Source organism: Gymnoscopelus braueri, assembly GCF_963280865.1.
Source record: "Gymnoscopelus braueri genome assembly, chromosome: 3".
Taxonomy (NCBI): domain Eukaryota; kingdom Metazoa; phylum Chordata; class Actinopteri; order Myctophiformes; family Myctophidae; genus Gymnoscopelus; species Gymnoscopelus braueri.
In genome coordinates this window covers 26319380-26338441 of record NC_137612.1, presented here as the reverse complement: position 1 = coordinate 26338441, position 19062 = coordinate 26319380, and the positions used below count along the sequence as shown (strand labels likewise).

Genomic DNA, 19062 nt, shown 5'->3' with positions numbered 1-19062 from the left:
AGTGTTTTGTCTGGTGTCATCACAGGAATGAAACAGCATGGTTTATTTAATGTGTGCTTTTGTGATGCACAATAATTGGAGCAAATAAAGTCTAGAAGCTCAACTTATAGTGGTGCTGTGTCTCGACACGTACTGTACAACGCTAGCACTGTCACTGTATGAATCTGTCTAGACAGGAGATATGATTGTGTTGTCCACAAAAGATCGACCTCGAAACTTAGTAAAACTTATCTCTATAAGTTTTAGCCAACAATAACAGCTGAGTCCTGGAGCTGAGTCATGTACTTTTTTTGGTGAAGAAAACCAACACTATTCTGCCCTTGTATAAATCTAGTCTAGACACGAGCTATGTGATATGTGTTGATCACAAAAGGCTGATGCAGAAGGGTGAAGTCTTTATGCTGTTGTCCTTCTGCTGTCACCCTCGCTAGCCAAGTCTGGCTTTCTAAAGCCAGCAATGCATAAAACCAATAGCCTATAGCAAGTCTGTTGTGATGCAGGAGAGAACATAATTTATTTTAGTCAGAAGGGGACGGTCAACGTGTGATAAGAGGATGAGGGTTGGGGGGGTTCTATAAGAAGTGTGGAGGCTGTAATATTTTCCAATTTCAGTCGCTCACGTCACGGCCCGATACTCAGCCCCTTTGCATATTCCTCAGACATTTACTGTTCTGTTTGGTTTAGGTGTTCTAATCATGCCTTGTTGATTGTTTAGTCTCTGTTGTTCAGTATGTTCTGTATTGGTCCTCTAGTTATGTGTTAGGTTGTTGATGCGTTCTCGTGTATATTATTTTGTAGTCTGCCCTCATAGCCGTCTTGTCTAACTTGATTATTGTTAACCCTACTCACCTGTGTCCCGTTTGTCCAAGCCTATCCTGTGATGAGTTCACCGTGTGTAGTTAGTTCCCTGCCTATATAACCCTCTGTTTCCATGAGTCTTTGTCAGTCCGTTAACCAATGTAAGGAGTGTTTGGCAGTTAGCCATCTGAAGTTGTGAAATTATACCTACCTGTCTGGATGTTTTTGGTTTGGTTATTAAACACTTTGAGTTGAACCTGCCTGCCTTGAGTCCTGCTTTTGGGTCCTACTGTGCACTTTCCTGACAGCTCACTCATTTTCCCTGGCATCTGGCATAATTCTACTAACTAACCACATGTCATGCTTTTTCCATGACTGTGTTATCACCTTCTCCCTTACCTCTCCTGCTGTGGTATAGGCACTGTACCCGAGCCTGTGTTTTACAGCTCAGCTGAGGTTAGATTTTATACTCCACTCAGCGCTGCTGCACAACTTCCTAGCCACACAGTGAATGTATTAAGTGGAAGGGACCTATAGACGCATGCATGCATACACACGAGCACACGCACAAGCATGCGAGCACACACACACGCACACGCACACACACACACACACACACACACACACACACACACACACACACACACGATGTGTGTTGTGATAGGTTATTGTGTTAATCTGGGAGGCTGTAGGCATGGAGGGGCCTGTAGCCAGGGTCCGTCACTAATTGTAAGCCCCAATTTACGGCACTATCTAAAACAGAGAACTAATGCCTGTTTCATACTTAGTTGTGCGCCGGTGTCGTGTAACAAAAATCTGCAAGCTCACCACGCATTGTAGATCGCCTATTTTCGGTGCACGATACCCATGCACAACTAAGTATAACTCAGGTTTACCACATATCTGTCTGGCCAGACCCTCAGCCAGCTAACTGACCACACAAATAGTACAATTAGGAAGACAGTTTGCCTACTGGCTACTACCAAGTATTGACGGAACCTAAATGCTAACAATTTGTGAAAACAGCTGTTTCTAGTTCCCTCATGGATTTGAAAATTCAGAATAGGGAAGTAAATTCAAGTGTCTGCTGTGGAAATAAAAAAACAAACAAACAAGAAAACCTATTCCTCTGCTAGGCTAAGCTGGTTAACATTAATACTACAGATCAGTAATACAAGAATACAACAAAATGGTATTTCAACTCATTTTGCACTGCTTCCAAACCCATTTTCAAAGTCTTCCCCAGGCAATATCCTTCACAAATTTCACAATTAGGCAAGGACAGCTGTTCAATAATGAATGCTAATCCTCCTTTATCCTAGCCATTATATATTCACTCTAAAACCTCAGAAGTATCCTACTCTATTTGATGAGTGAAAATATTCACTCATCGACAAAGTCAAATGCTCAAACCACAAATCCCAAACAGTGACTATACTGTTGTGGACTATAATAATTTTGGCCTTATTCTAAATAAGAAAATATGTTTTAATCTTAAGACGCTTCATGGGTTTTTGGAAATGTTGTTCAGCAGATAAATCACACTGAAAAAATACAGTTGGGGAGGGGGGGGGGGCATAAAACAGAATGACAAGGTTTCTGTAATGTCTTATTACAATGTGCAACAGTCTTCCCTATCTCACTATAAAGACCTATCTATCAATAGAACAGAATGCTGGAACTTATTTAACAGCCTTCAGTCTGTGTCGATAAACACTGGAAACCAACATGGGCACAATCATTGGAATTAAGATTCAAGATGCAACATGTGATTCCATTTTGTTTTAATGGGATGTTGCTTTCATAATAATGTTTTCTAATCACCAGTGTGACTTGAAGGTGGAGATTTTAACTTTTTTGGATTATTTTTAAATTAATTGTTTAGCCCTTATGAAAATAATGGCCAGATTTGTGCAAATCTTTGCGTACTCAGTCACGCCTTAAGCGCACGTCGTTACTGGACGCCAGTAACAAAAAGTTCAGTTAAACAATTTAACAATGATGTCTGATTTTACTATTATTTAACTGTAAAGTTTTGAGCCATCCAACATAGTAAATCTAAACATGCATTGCGAGTTATTAGGCAAACAGAATCCAGAGAATTAATGGGCAGATAGAGTTGAATAGTATGGAGCCGAGAATAGAGCCTTGAGGCACACCATACTTCATCTGTGCTGATGTGTAAATGAATTGCATATAACACACACAAATGTCTATCTGATCAGAGGAAAACCACTTAAGAGAAGAGCCTGCTATGCCTATGAAACCTTTAAGGAAGTCAATGAGGATGGCATCATCAATTATTGCCCTTTGTCAGCTGCTAAAAGACCATCATTAGTGACTTTTAGTAGAGCTGTGCTGTGGCATGTGGCTGAAAACCGTATTGGAATTTTTCAAATAGGTTGTTGGTGGTGTTCAAGCCGTTTTGTAACTGTTCACACAACTTTCTCTAACACTTTTGGGCACAGATCTTTAAGAAGCAGTTGGAAGAGGGCAAGCTTAAAATTAATCAATAAATGAATAAACTAGAAAATGTGCTCCTCGGAGCACAAGTCTCCGCCAGCAGACCCGTGCTATTTTAATAGCACGGGTCGTCTTGGTAGAACGGGTCGTCTTGGTAGAATGCGCATGGTTTTTGGTGTTCTGCAGGGGCGACTACAGAATATGTAGTGTCTGCATCTAAAAAAAATTCTTCTTGAAGCAATGTGTCATATGTCAGTTTTCTCTAGTGCTACATAATGTATTTGATCAAGGTGGCCAATTGTTACAGTATTAAGACTTCGGCCTTGTTGTGGGATCAATTCAACTCTATAGTCCTCTTCTGTGTTACTGTTGTAGATGAGTATGCTTTCTTACAGTAGCTTTGGCCTTCTGCGCCTTTGCTTGACCAATGTTAGGTGTTCTCAGAGGGACACACACACGCACGGACGGGTGATTTGTACTGGAAGGTACTGTTCCAATCAAGACTGATTGATCCTGTCTTACCTCACTTCAAAAGGCATAAATGGCCTTTTGAAGTGACACACCTATTTATAGGATTTTATTTCGTCATGCGTCTCGCTAGCCAATCAAAAGCATTGGTGACAACATATTGTCACGTGTCACGTGAAGTTTGACCAATGTTAGCTTGGCTAGGGGCCATGCTAACACACGGCGGGACGAAGCGAAAACATACTCTCCACCTCCGGCGGAGACAATTAATACACCTTAACTCTGCAGGGAACACGAGTACATCAAAAATTAGATAAATCATTTCCAGTACACATTCGGAAATAAAATCGTAACGATTTCCATGCATACGTCCATAATATCGGGCATATTGGCGGATTGGCGGTTCACACACATATATCTATATATATTTCCATTTAGTGACAATCTCAGCTGCTGAGCCGCTTCCGAGTTCAATAAAGTGATATCAAGGATTTTTCTCCGACTGCACAAATCGGCATCGCCAGGCATGCATGGCAACATGTGTTGTGTGTGTGACGTAGGCTGGTCTCTTATCAGCCTATATAAGGTGTGAAGATGTCTTTACACATTCACTTTATCCATACAGCCGACTGCCGCTAGAGTGAAGTAGAGAAGCAGTGATAGAGACAAAGAGACACAAAGATAGATGTCCCAGTGTTGCCAGACTGAGGTATTTTGTTCTGTTGTTTTGTCCATGTGCCTCCGTCTCTCAGGTCCTCCATAAACAAGTGAAGAGGAGCCACAACGACCTCTACTGCCAAATGATGAAGAACGGACAGATTCCTTCAACAGCAGGTCATCAAATAACCATCTCTGCAACCAGCCAAAATCAAGGAGACACAGATGAACCAAGATCCCCCCAAAATCATCAGTATACAGTTGTGGTAACTCCGCCAGAAGTAAATACTCATTCACTGACAGGAAAGAAAACCCACATCTGTAAAACGTGTGACAAAAGTTTCAGTATGTTAACTGAACTGAATATACACCGCCATGTCCACACCAGAGAAAAACCTTTCTACTGTAAACAGTGTGACAAGAGTTTCAGTCAGTTAGGTAACTTAAAGAAACACCTCCGTATCCACACTGGAGAAAAAAAACCTTTACTCTGTAAATGGTGTTCTAAGAGTTTCTTTGAGTTAAGTGATCTAAAGAGACACCACCGGATCCACACAGGAGAAAAACCTTTCCACTGCAAACAGTGTGACAAGAGTTTCAGTGACTCAGGTACTCTGAAGACACACCTGCGTATCCACACTGGAGAAAAACCTTTCCACTGTAAACGGTGTGACAAGAGTTTCAATCAGTCAGGTGACCTGAAGAAGCACCAGGGTATCCACACTGGAAAAAAACCTTTCCACTGTATACAGTGTTCCATGAGTTTCATTGCGTTAAGTAGTCTAATGAAACACCAGCGTATCCACACAGGAGAAAAACCTTTCCATTGTAAACAGTGTGGCAAGAGTTTCAGTGTCATAAGTAGTCTGAATGCACACCAGCGTATCCACACTGGAGAAAAGCCTTTTGCCTGTAAACGGTGTGACAAGAGTTTTAGTCACATAGGTACTCTGAAGACACACCTGCGTATCCACACTGGAGAAAAACCTTTCCTCTGTAAAGAGTGCGACAAGAGTTTTAATGAGATAGGTAAACTGAAGATACACCAGCGTATCCACACTGGAGAAAAACCTTTCCACTGTCAACATTGTGACAAGAGTTTTATTGAGTCAGGTAAACTGAAGTTACACCAGCGTATCCATACTGGAGAAAAAACATTCCACTGTAACGGGTGTGACAAGAGTTTTAGTCACTCAGGTAGTCTGAAGGCACACCAGTGTATCCACACTGGAGAAAAACCTTATGCCTGTAAACAGTGTTACAAGAGTTTCCGTCAATTAGGTGACCTGAAGAGACACCAGCGTATCCACACTGGAGAAAAACCTTTTGTTTGTAAACAGTGTGACAAGAGTTTCAGTCGATTAGGTAATCTGAAGACACACCAGCGTATCCACACTGTAGAAGAACCGGGCCCATTTTGATCGTCGGCCTAACATGCATTTGGTCAAATGCCCAATGGTCAGTCCGGCTCTGGAGGCAGAGGCAATTAAATCAAGCATAGGTATAAAAGCACGTTCTAGACAGGCAGACAGCCTCCAATATTTTGGGCCTCACAAGCTGACACCGGTTACAGCTTGTGAGTAAAGTCTGCAAAATGGGTCTGTACTGTTGCTGAGTGACAGTGCAAGGTGGGTTGTCCTCCGGGAGTGTATGTGTGTACAGACAAGCTACAGTTGGTCCATTGCCGGTCAGTTTAACTGTATAAAAGCCATTGATTGAGAGCCTTTCAGTGCAGCAGATTAGTGAAACAATCGTTCACTTTGTGATACAAGCACCGAATTTGCCATGAATAACACCTAGGACCTACTTTTTCAGAAAGGTCTGAAAGCCACCTAAAAATCCAAGATGGTGGCCATTATTTTTTTAAAGTTTTTTTGGGGGCTTTTATGCCTTTATTGACAGGACAGTAGGCTGACAGGAAATGGGGAGAGAGAGATGGGGAGTGACATGCAGCAAAGGCTGTCGGGATCGGGACTTGAACCCGCGACACCCTGTCAGGTTGCACTGAGCCTAGGTGCCTGGACCGTCAGCTGCACCAAAAGCATCAAAAGTAGCAGTTCTGCAAGCTTGAAACAAGGCGCAAAGCGACGTGTTTTGCGCTTGCAGATCTGCTATTTTAGCTAATTTTGAATCCTGAAACAGTTTTGGACATATGAGGTCTCCACCCGATAGAGACGCTATATACCCTGTTGAAAATAGCAGACCTACAAACTCACAACGCGTCACATCTGCTCGTTTCGTGTGTTTAACTGTAAGTCGGGCATAAGGCTGCAATGGCTGCAATCCCTTTTTTGTTTTGTTTTTGGGCACTGTTACGAACATTCAGGGCATACTCACCCATACTCGCTTATCCCCATAAATGGAGACAAAGCCTGACAGTATAGAATCGCTAGAAAGGGAGATTCCTAAAACATACCTAGCTCTGACATCAGAACACTCCTTCTAGAAACTCCATATTTGGAGATAACCGGGACCATCCAGGACTGACATCATAGTCCCCGGTTTAGGCATGACGGACATAGCCAGCTCCATATATGGGTATGCCTGACACCACCTGACATCACCGCCGTGATGTCAGGAGCTAACCCCAGCAGTATAAAACACGCTGGATGTCAGGGTTGAAACTACTCTCCTCATCGGCACTAGACTCAGTCTTAACCCTTCCAGAGTAACCAACATCGACCCAAGCAGGATTAGCTCACCAGACAACCCAGTGTACTCAGCGACGCTCGAAGATCATCGTAACCCTATACAGAGTAGGCCTACCAGGACGACTGGCTGGCCGTACAAACCAGCTAGGCCTCTCAGTGGCTCTTGAGCCCGGTTCTAAACAACCAGCCGATTATCAGTTTTACAGGCATGAAGCTGAGAAGCTCAAAGCTCAAATCCAGGTAGGACATAAAACGTGGTATGTGGGGGAGTGGTCGAGTGTGTCATTGTCTTAGAGGTGCAAACAACACAGGTCGTATACATATAGTGATGTCACTGTAGCTAAAATAATTGCAGCTTTAACTGTTCTGTGAAGACTTCCATTAGAAACTACCGTTGTAAGCATACAATACATGTTAACAAGTTAGACTCATGCCAAGTTAATGACTCCACAAAGCTAAATTACTATGTTTTAACCATATTTTGAATTACTATGATACCATATTTGTATTTTTGACTTCCTGAATGCCTGCATATTCACCTTGTCTAGACGAAGGCAGCAGAACGGAGCTTTCTGTGGGGGGAGGTGGCACAAGGTCGGGGAGCTGCCGAATTGGGCGGGTAGCCCTTCATGAAACTGAGAGGGAACTAGAAAAAGTGCTCCTCGGAGCACAGATCTCCGCCAGGTCAGGTAGGTTATTGTGGCCTCCTGGTGGTGCTATAATAGGCCAATGTGAAAAGGGTGCCATTTCTTCCTCGGCAAACTTTGGAAGCCAACCTTAGCCAATCAGGATGGAATATGAAATATCGGACAGATCCGTCTTGATCACATGACTATAGAGATACTGTGTACCGATTTGCGTGATGTTTGGATAAAATCTGTAGGAATAATATCCAAAAATGGGTTTTGCACAAATCGGCCACCTGGTGGCGCTATAACAGGCCCATGTGAAAAATTTGGGGCAGAGGTTCTGAATTGTAGTGATGTGTCGGTCATGATCGATTCGTTCATAAGAACTAGTTCTCTTGAAACTGTTACGTTCACGATTTTGTTCATACCCCCCATCCCCCGCACACCACACACACGACGGGCGGGTTATTCCTCCCGTGACAGACAGACCATCAGACCGACAGAAAGCTGTGCAGTAGAGTTTTTCAGTATAGACATGCATGCGTATTGCTATTTGAATTGAAATAAAGGTACACTACTGTTGTTCCTGGACAAAAGACAGATAGTGTTAGCACCACATTTAAGTATCAAAAGAAATAAATATGCTATTTTAATAGCACGGGTCGTCTTGGTAGAACGGGTCGTCTTGGTAGAATGCGCGTGGTTTTTGGTGTTCTATAGGGGCGACTGAATATGTAGTGTCTGCATCTAAAAAATATTCTTCTTGAAGCAATGTGTCATATGGGAGTCCTCGTAATTGACTGGTTTGTTCAAATGCTTGTCTGTGGCCAAGGTGGCCAATTGTTACAGTATTAAGACTTCTGCCTTGTTGTGGGATCAATTCAACTCTATAGTCCTCTTCTGTGTTACTGTTGTAGATGAGTATGCTTTCTTAGCTTTGGCCTTCTGCGCCTTTGCTTGACCAATGTTAGGTGTTCTCAAGACTGATTGATCCTGTCTTACCTCACTTTAAAAACGTAAACGGCTTTTTGAAGTGACACACCTATTTATAGGATTGTATTTCGTCATGCGTCCCTCTAGCCAATCAAAGGCATTGGTGTCAACATATTGACACGTGTCACGTGGAGCTTGACCAATGTTAGCTTGGCTAGGGGCCATGCTCACACACGGCGGGACGAAGCGAAAACATACTCTCCACCTACGGCGAGTATGACCCGTGCTATTTTAATAGCACGGGTCGTCTTGGTAGAATGCGCGTGGTTTTTGGTGTTCTATAGGGGCGACTGAATATGTAGTGTCTGCATCTAAAAAATGTTCTTCTTGAAGCAATGTGTCATATGGGAGTCCTCGTAATTGACTGGTTTGTTCAAATGCTTGTCTGTCTTCTTCATCTTCATTGTCTTGAACAGTTTCAGCAGTTGATTGGTGTGTTTGATCTATGTCAGTTTTCTCTAGTGCTACATAATGTATTTGATCAAGGTGGCCAATTGTTACAGTATTAAGACTTCAGCCTTGTTGTGGGATCAATTCAACTCTATAGTCCTCTTCTGTGTTACTGTTGTAGATGAGTATGCTTTCTTAGCTTTGGCCTTCTGCGCCTTTGCTTGACCAATGTTAGGTGTTCTCAAGACTGATTGATCCTGTCTTACCTCACTTCAAAAACGTAAACGGCTTTTTGAAGTGACACACCTATTTATAGAATTTTATTTCGTCATGCGTCCCTCTAGCCAATCAAAGGCATTGGTGTCAACATATTGACACGTGTCACGTGGAGCTTGACCAATGTTAGCTTGGCTAACAATGTTTGCTCACACACGGCGGGACGAAGCGAAAACATACTCTCCACCTACGGCGGAGACAATAAAAAGAGAGAAAAGGGCAGATGTACAGAGCTGAGAGGGAGAAAATTACAGATAGAGAGGTACTACAGTATATACAGAGAGAAAGAAATTGCGTAGAGCGTGAGCTAGGTTAGCAATGTGTTATCAGGGGGTGGTTGTGCAATGATCCTTTAGGTCAAACTCCTCCGAGTTGTCTGTCTTTGTATTGGCGGGTAAAGAGCCTGGTATTCTCCCAGGGGACAAAATAAGAGCTGTCTCACTAAGAGACTGCAGCTGGAGGAAGAGGGCAGGCTAACAGCCAATGCATGGTATGGTGTAGTTAGACTAACTAGAAGGCAGGGAGATGTTACTCACCAACTCAGCAGAGGGAAAAAATATATTTATTTTTATCAAAGGCTGCTCAGTGCTCACTAACAGACAGACAGAGATGCAGTATAATGAGAAATGGAGAAACAGATTGGACAAACTAACAAAAAACTAGCATATGAACACACTAACAAGAACACTAAAGTAAGCAACTCCCCAACCGGCACTCTCTCTCTCATACACAAGGTCACAAACTGATCATTCATAGGAACACAGGAAACCCCAATGTGGTTCCGGAATGTGTCATATTAAGTTGAGTATATCAAAGCATGGAAGTTTTCATTTAATGTGTCTTACTGTCTACTTGTCTGACAGTGATGCAGGTAGCTCACCGTGGTAATGAGGCACACTGTGTTAAGTCCACACCGGAGCAAAACAAAACAAAGACGAAATATCATTGTGTCCAACACACACAGTAACTGATAATCAATGTTTTTTCCTCTACCTTCATCACAAACACCTGCGATACACAAACTCTGTGGTACAAACGAACCCACCCACACACATCCACACAAACATGCACATACTGTACACGCAAACAGAGATACACACATGCAACCATTTTCCTCTGGCTTTTTCTTTATTTGCTCTTTTTATCTCTGCTATCTCAGCCTACACAACAGATCCCTCTCTCTCTCTCTGTATCTGTATCTATCTCCCTCTGTCTTTAGAAGTAAGTTATAGCTTGAGGGACCATAATATAATCTCTCACAAATTCATTTAGGTAAAAAGCAGCAGCAAATATGCCTTTGCTGAGAAATACAAACAAAATTTCCTACAACATTTTAGTGTAGATTGTAGTATATAACATACCGTTTACGAAAGGGAGTGTAAAGCCTTGATTTGTGTGGATCACAGGTGTATAAAATGATTAATCCCACCTTCACGTATGCCCAATTTTAATTGGTCCACGCTCCATTTAACACCATAAAAGGCAACCGGAACATCCAACGTGAAGCGAACCACCAATGGTGAGAACTCTGTAGTAGTGTAAGTTCAAAGGTGTCACTCGTCAAAAAGAACAGTTCTGCAGGCTCCAATGCTTGGGACCGCAATGCCTCGACAGCTTGTAGACCAGTGTATTATGGCAAGTGAGTCCCTCACGCGAACTTGAATAAAGTATTGCACAGTATGTATAAATGAGAATGTTCAAAACTTTAAGAGTTTGAGAAATTAGGTAAACAGAATGGCCACTAAAGGGCAGTCCAGTATGATAACACATACAATAACTTTAACAACTAGACCATACCCGTCAGGGGATGTGAGCACCACTCGCGCGCCATGGTCCGCTTGAGCGGAGCTTGTTTGACGCACATGATTTGGCAACTCGGGAGCCAGCGAACACAAAAACGCTAATAAGCAGCGGACATTTGGGGAAATCGAAAAACGAGCTTCGGTGTTCCGTGCACATGGTAATGGTGAATGGCTGTGTGCAAATGCAGCTCAATTGCTCCAGCCACTGAGGAGAACCGGGCAGAACAGATTTTGGGCAGACAGACAGACAGAGCTACAGAGGCACAGCGCTTTGTGGAATTATAGTTAAGATAATGATGTGAACATTCACACTGATGAATGATAACGTGCTGTAAACATGTTGAACATGTTTACCCTGTAAATTTGGATGGATTTTGATTGGCTCTCAGTGTTTCTGTCATTCATCAGATCGCTCTGAAAGTGATCCCATATTGTTTGCCATTGTTGTCATTAGATAGCTGTGGAGTGGGCTCTTCCATCCACTTAATCGAAGTTAGAATGCTTTTTAAAACAATATAGTTATAGCCATTATTATAGTTATCATTCTGGTGGTTCTTGGTGTGGACGACCCTTGAGGCATCAACATATTTTCTATATAGTGAGATTATTTTAGAATGAAGAAAATAACCAAGTAAGCTTTGAAGTGAATTTGGATTCCAGTAAAAGTTTACAATCTAAAGCAAGCAATATCAGTCTGGGTATCGATGGAGATATCACATCAACTACAAAAGGAAGTGGCTGATGAATTCACATTTTGCAACAGTTGCACAAAAAAAAAGTTGACAAAACCTCTACAGCATCAAGGTATATACAGCATGGTTAAAATCACATACCAAAGGAAATCAAGTCTTTTGTCTTCACCAAGATATCCGGTGCTCTTGTTTTTTAAAAGCTTAGTGAATCAAATCATACCAAAGGCATTAGTTTAGATCACTTACATATATTATTGCAATATTAAAATATTTCTTAGAGATGCAGAAGAGATCACTTCTTCTATTGCGAGGGTGTCATGCAATCTTTTTTTCTCTCTTTTTATACGCTGACACTTCTGTTTTATTGGCAGCACATAAAACGTTATCAGTGAGGAACCTCAAAATGTCTGATGGCTATCAGATAATACATTTTCCATACGCTTGGGAAAAACTGAAGACATTCATTTTGAGCATAAAATAACATTATGCAGACCAGGTTTTAATGTCAAAGTTGGAGAGTTCCTTATACAGTATATAACTGCTGAAGCCAGTATAATTATCTTGGCTGCAAATTAGATGGTTTTAAAAGCCCACACCATGATAAATGCCAGAAAGTTTTGGCCAGAAAGGCTACATTTCTGGACAGCTCAATTGATCACACAAGCTGGAGATCAATGCCATTTTGATTATGCAGCCACCTCCCGGTACACCAGATTATCAATCACAACACCACAAAGCAAGCTTAAGAGCTAAGAGACACTCAAAGCTATTTTACAAGAGGTAACTCTACAGACTTCATACCAGGGCCGGCGTCACGGGGGGCGTGAGGGGGCAACGCCCCTTCAACCGGACCATCTCACCCCCTCAGTCAAGACTGCCAGTAAAAAAAAAAAACCTTCTGGTACATTTTATTTAATAGCGTTTCGGCATCAAGCCTTCCTCAGCGTGTTAAGAAATGGTCAGTGGTGTTGTGTGTACCAGGAGGGACTTATAGACAGACAGACATGACAAGGACTTCAGCTGCTTTATAAAAAAAAAAATTTAAATCGCACACTCGTACTTATGCACCCCCCCCCCAACTTTGTCGGCTAGCGCCGGGCCTGCTTCATAGTACCTTTTCGATTCAAAAGCCAATTGGGCAAAAACATACCTCTTTACAGTGTGGCAGTACAGTATAATAATCTGCCAACTAATCTGAAATTTTGTGTTTCACAGAGTATGTTTACAATGGCCTTAAAGAAGTGGTTAGAAATGAGCATATTCATTTAAAAATGTAACGGTTTTATGACCAAGAAAGCGTGAGCATGTTGACATAATTACCCTGCTGCCTGCCATTTCTATTTATATGTTGACTGTGATTGTCTTTGTTACTGTCTTGTTGTTTTGTGTTTATCTTGTGGTGTGCCAAGTATTATACTAAGCCCACAAACTAATTTATCATTCTCTTTCTCTCTCCATCTGTGCCTTTCTCTCTTCCTGTCCCATGTATTTAGAAGAGGAACTGTTTGAGTTTTAAGGTCTGGCACTGTGGCTCTGGTTTCCTAGACATCACAAGCTGTTGTCTTGGCAAGAGCCAGCAAAACAGAGTTCAATCTGTGCATCTGTATGAGTGTGTGTGTGTGTGTGTGTGTGTGTGTGTGTGTGTGTGTGTGTGTGTGTGTGTGTGTGTGTGTGTGTGTGTGTGTGTGTGTGTGTGTGTGTGTGTGTGTGTGTGTGTGTGTGTGTGTGTGTGTGTGTGTGTGTGTGTGCGCGTGTGTGTGTGTGTGCGCGCGTTGGATAAGACATTGGATAAGTGTGTGTGACCTGAGCCATTGAACACCAGTGCTCCAACTCGGCCCCACAATTCACCATCCAGGGGCAACAGAACCCACTGTAACACAGTTCAAATACCTTGGAAGCATCCCAGAATTACTCAAATGATTTAATCTTCTCCTACAGCAAGGCCATATTTGGCTGGACTGCATCAGTGGGGCCAGCCCTATAAACGTGCATGTCTCTGACTGACAGAGTAATTGAGTCATCTGCATGTCCCCAACATTGCCCCCCAACTAGTCTATGTTTTTTTAAGCGCTGTTGTGCTCTTTCTTTACTTTCTGGAGATTTTTACTGTGTACCTTCGCTTCTCACTCTCTGGTAACACTGACAGAGGACACAAGAGTACAGTTCAGTACACAATGTGCGTGCACAGGCAGCCGTGTAACTATATGAGGCATGAACGCATACGCGCACAAATACAACCGAGTGAGTGAATAAAGCACCAATCTTGTCACTCCAGTTACCCAACCATCATGTCTGTCTCTCTCTCTCTCTCTCTCTCTGTGCATGTACAGTATGTGTGCCTGCGTGCGTGCGAGACATGCCAGGAGATTCCTCTGATTGTGAATAAAACACATGCTATCTATTTAAATAAAGCCAAGAGAAAATGCATTCATATTATTATTACTTGTTATGTTATGTTTTTTTGTTTTGTTTTTTTACTGGGCAATTTAAATAATTTTTTTTCCAGTTTGGATTGTATTTTGTAATATACTGTAAATCCATGCAGTCATGTGAGTAAATGAAAACCATGTTTGATGGTGGAATTGCCTGCAGTGAATGGGGCACCAGCTAAAATCTTGCCTATACGGTAACAAACTATTGTATGAAGTCGTCATTCACAATGGTTTTTGGGAGCCATAGTTAACTCATCGAGTGCCTGAATTATTTCTGGCTATTTCTGGCCAGTACGATTTTGATTTTGATTTTTTTTTTCAAAGTAAAAGAAAAGTGCTTAGGAAGCGAGATACAGCCTTTTTCAGTTATAAGTTAAACAAGGAGTGGATGGAGCTGCAAATCTTCAGATAATGATATCTTGGGTTATTTTTTTTATTTATATATATATATTTTAAACATTAATGGCACGTTGCACCATAGCGGTGAAACACATTAATGGCACTCAATGAGTTAAAATGGAAAATGGGTGCATTACTGCATTTATATAGCGTCTACTCGTGCTTTACATTCACATATTCACACACAGACAGCAGAAGAAACCATGCAAGGCGGCAACCTCTCGACCGGAAAGCCCTACAGAGGGTGGTGCAGACTGCCCAGCGTGTTGGAGGTGAGCTTCCATCTCTCCACGGAATATATACGAGAATGAGTGTTGAGTCAAAGATGAGAGAGTCATCAAGGACACTCACCAGCCCAGCCACAATCTGTTCGCACTGCTACCGGGGCCACAGTCAGGCAAATGCTACCAGTGTATCAATAGTCATACCACCAGAATTCTGAACAGATTCCACCTGGCTCCCATCAGACTGTTAAATAACCGATGAGCACTGCTTGTCACCAGGCTGTTTTGACAACATATTCCGCCACACAGGATTACTTTTCTGTGTTTGTTAGACTGCAGGGGAGCTGCCGCTGTACTGGAACTGCCACTTATGTTTACACTGGCATGTCTGATATATGCTGCTAAATGATGTCTCACCTGCACGTGAGACACAAGGGTCTATGTATGCTCTATATCTGTTTCTATTCTAACACTGCACCTCATGTATATGCTACTATATCTGCTGATATTTTAAATGCCTCGTCTCATTTGTTCTAAGCGTTGCACCTTATGTATATATTCTATTCTACATATCTGACCTGTTTTACTTGTTTTCTTTCTATCTCTATTCTTCCCTTTCTTCAAAGCCCTTAACTCATTGAGTGCCATTAACATGTTTCACGTGTTTTTACCGCTATGGCGCAACGTGCCAATGACGTGTTTGACGTGTTTTTGAAAAAATAGTAAAAACGTTTTTTTTTTTTTTGGAAAAACATGTTCAGAACCCAAGATATCATTATCTGAAGATTTGCAGCTCCATCCACTCCTTGTTTAACGTATAACTGAAAAAGGCTGTATCTCGCTTCCTAAGCACTTTTTTTTTACTTTGAAAAAAAACTCTGGCACTGGGACAACATAATATAGAAATAATTATTGTGTATTCGTTTTTGTTCTTTTACATACTCATAGGTAGTACAATTGAGTGCCAGAATTGCCAAACGTTAAAAAGGAAAAAAAATTAAGCAGTTATACGTTAAACAAGGAGTGGATGGAGCTGCACATCTTCAGATAATGATATTAGATTTTTTTTTTTTTTACTATTTTTTAAAAAACACGTCAAACACGTCATTGGCACGTTGCGCCATAGCGGTAAAAAACACGTGAAACACGTTAATGGCACTCAATGAGTTAAGAGCCCTTGCAGCCTGAGTGTTTGAGTTGCTTGTTCGTTCGTCGATGTTTCCCGGGGGTTTGTTCTAGTGAAGTTACAGTTTTGATCCCTCTGTGTACTTCTGTTACCTGTTTTATTTAAGTAAAGAGTGGGTCTACGTCAACTCTTGGTTTCCTGTCTGTTCCTGCATTATGGGTCCTTACTCTGTGTCGTATCCTGACAACATGAACATGGATTTGTTTCTGCGTTCAGCTTTTAAACACTCTCTTTTTAGGTATCAGTGTTATCAGTGAGATCCAAAACAGGTGTGAAGACAAAGCCTGAATGAATATGTCACGGTGTTTTCAGTGAGATATTATTTTGTGATTGAGTCTATTTGAAAAATGTGTCTGCATGCCTGAAGATAGTAATCGTAGAACACACAGGAATGATCAGAGAAAACAATAGGAACATGGCTCGAGAGGAAGAAATCAACTGAAGGTCTACACATTCAAAAGAGTCAACATTTCCATAAAATATATGCTTGCTTGCATTGGAGGGAATCATCAAACATCAACTAAATTTCAACTCCACCTCCTTTCTTATAAACTCTAACTTCACTCATAAAACAGAATTTGGGAGGCGTTGCTTCAACAAGAACAGCTGCACTATTAACTTTGTCTAATTATGTTTCAGTTAAAAAACATAAAATCAAGATTGTGCCTCGAGAAAATCACTGATTAAATGTGTTTTTCCTGCCAAAAAATAAGTCATGGCCGTATCCACGGGCAGTGGTATGAACTCTCCAGTACATTATGGTTGACTTTATTGAGCCTACCCAATGAATCACATTCATCTCCACACCCACAGCTAGTGTCTGGTCCCCCCCCCCCATCTCTCTCTCTCCCTCTCACGACTTGAATGGAAAATAACTTCCAGCTCTGCGACAGAGCACAGGGAGAGAAAAGGACCTTCTTCGGCTTATTGCGCCTATTCAGACTGAGCAGTGGGCACAGTTCATTCCAGGTGGGTAGATGAGAAGACATGAACATTATCTTTCTCACTGACCCATTATTCACTGAGGTAACCTACTGTTTAAGAAGTCCCCTCGCTAACTCATTATATTTTTGCGTCGCCAACACACACAGGTGTACTTCTCGACCATTATTTTCAAGTGGAGCAGACCAGTCGCCCACAAATGATTTGCATTATATACAGTATCTGACAGTACCGTACACTGGCTGCTAACAAAAAGGACTTTAATGGATATTTGTCTATAGGCTTCCATTTTACACCTATGCATTTATTTACTATAAAGACTGTTCTTTTAAATTCGACATACTGCCTATATAGGGTGTAAAGCATTTTTCCAATTTTTAGTACATGTGTTTGTACAGTATATTAGCTGTGGAATGTCAAGTGCAAAAGCATTGAAGGTACATAATTGGTAGCCTTCAGATTTGATTCGCAATTGGAATATAATCTACGGTATATGTGTAGCATTGCACAAACAATAATAATAATAATATTACAATGCCTCTTTACCTCATTAGACTGATGGAGGCCAGAGAATTGAAAAGGCAATAAAACAAATCAATAACCATAATAATTACATTGTACTGTTATGGAGATAGGTCTAATGCAGACTGTGTGCATGCCTTTCCAGCTCTTTGTGACATAAAGCCTAATATATTGAGCACTTTGTATCATGTCCAGTGTCAAATTCAATCAGGTCCCCCTATAAAAAGTTGCACATATGCAGGTGGCACGAATCTAATCTCTGCCTCTATCCTATGAACCAGAGGCTGAGCGAAGCTGACAGCTTCATTTCACTTCAGCTTTCTGCAGGGTCTGTAATCACTTCATCCCGGCTGAACATGTAGACTGTGCGGCAGACACGCACAGACATTCACTGATGTAGACTCTTTATGATTGTGTTTACGCTACTGCTGCTTGCCCGTCAGTCAAATAGAAAGAATGGGAGAAAGGTATTGAAGAAAAACAAGACTAGTAACCGCGTGGCCTCTCTGTCCAATCTTTAACAACCGTATCCATAGTAAGAATCCGTAGCCATACAGCATTGCTCGGCAGTCACTGCTCGGCAGTCACTGCCATCGGTTTTCGTGATGGCTTTCCAATCACAAGGCAATATCATTGAGGAAAATTGCAGCTGGCAGTAGAGAGTGTGCAATTACCTACCTCAAAACCAAGAAAGAGCGAGAGAGTGCTTTACCCATTTCAGTGAGCCATTAGTGGAAATGGACCACCAAAGAACTAACTTCACTCGTTCATTTGGCCTCCTTATCCCAGCAATACCCCCTTCATACATAACGTCCTGCTGACGACATTATACAAGATGCACCCCAGGCATCTCCCTTCTGGCACAGGTCAGCACTGGTGCCAGTTGGTCAGAATGGTCTCTCTACTAGCCTATGTTGTTTCTCAAAGGTATATTGGTGAGGCATGAGACAGCAAGATGGGACGAGGCATGACACAGCAAAATTGGACATGGCATGACACAGCAAAATGGGAAGACCCCCCCCCCCCCTCTCTAAAAAAAAGAAAGCAAAACAAGAAAATTAATAAATAAAACATATCTAACACATCTCTACTGTGGTATTATTCCTAACCCAACTTCCTTCCTTCCTCTTGCTCTCCATTGTAAACCATTTGTCTAAATTGCTTATGTGGTTGAGTATGGAGGGGGGGGGTCAAAAGGATCGGGTTGCCACTGCAGAGAAAAGCATGGAGGAGGAGGGGGCAGATGAAGAATGGGTAGAGAGGAAGAGGAGGCAGGAAATGCACTGCGGCAGCCAGGTTTACCCTCAAGGCCAACGTGATCATTGTGTCTGAGTTGCCAACTTCAATATCTTCACTCACGCAAGGCTCGAGTTTAAGTTCAGGGGTTTCTGACTTTTTTCTCCCTGCTTTCTTATCGCCCACAGTTCCCCAGCGGCAGAAACCATTTTTTGAACTGCCTGCTTTCTGACAAATAGGGTACTGTGCACACAGCACCACACTGACTAGCAAAATGAGGAACTTTACTGTATCTGACTGTC

At 42.0% G+C, this 19062-nt stretch overlaps 1 protein-coding gene across 2 annotated transcripts in view; it reads right to left on the bottom strand.

The window, feature by feature from the left end:
- The window catches only part of rnf123 (ring finger protein 123), a 202847-nt gene that overhangs the window by 19597 nt on the left and 164188 nt on the right, over positions 1 to 19062 (bottom strand). The gene's annotated exons all lie outside the window — the stretch shown is intronic.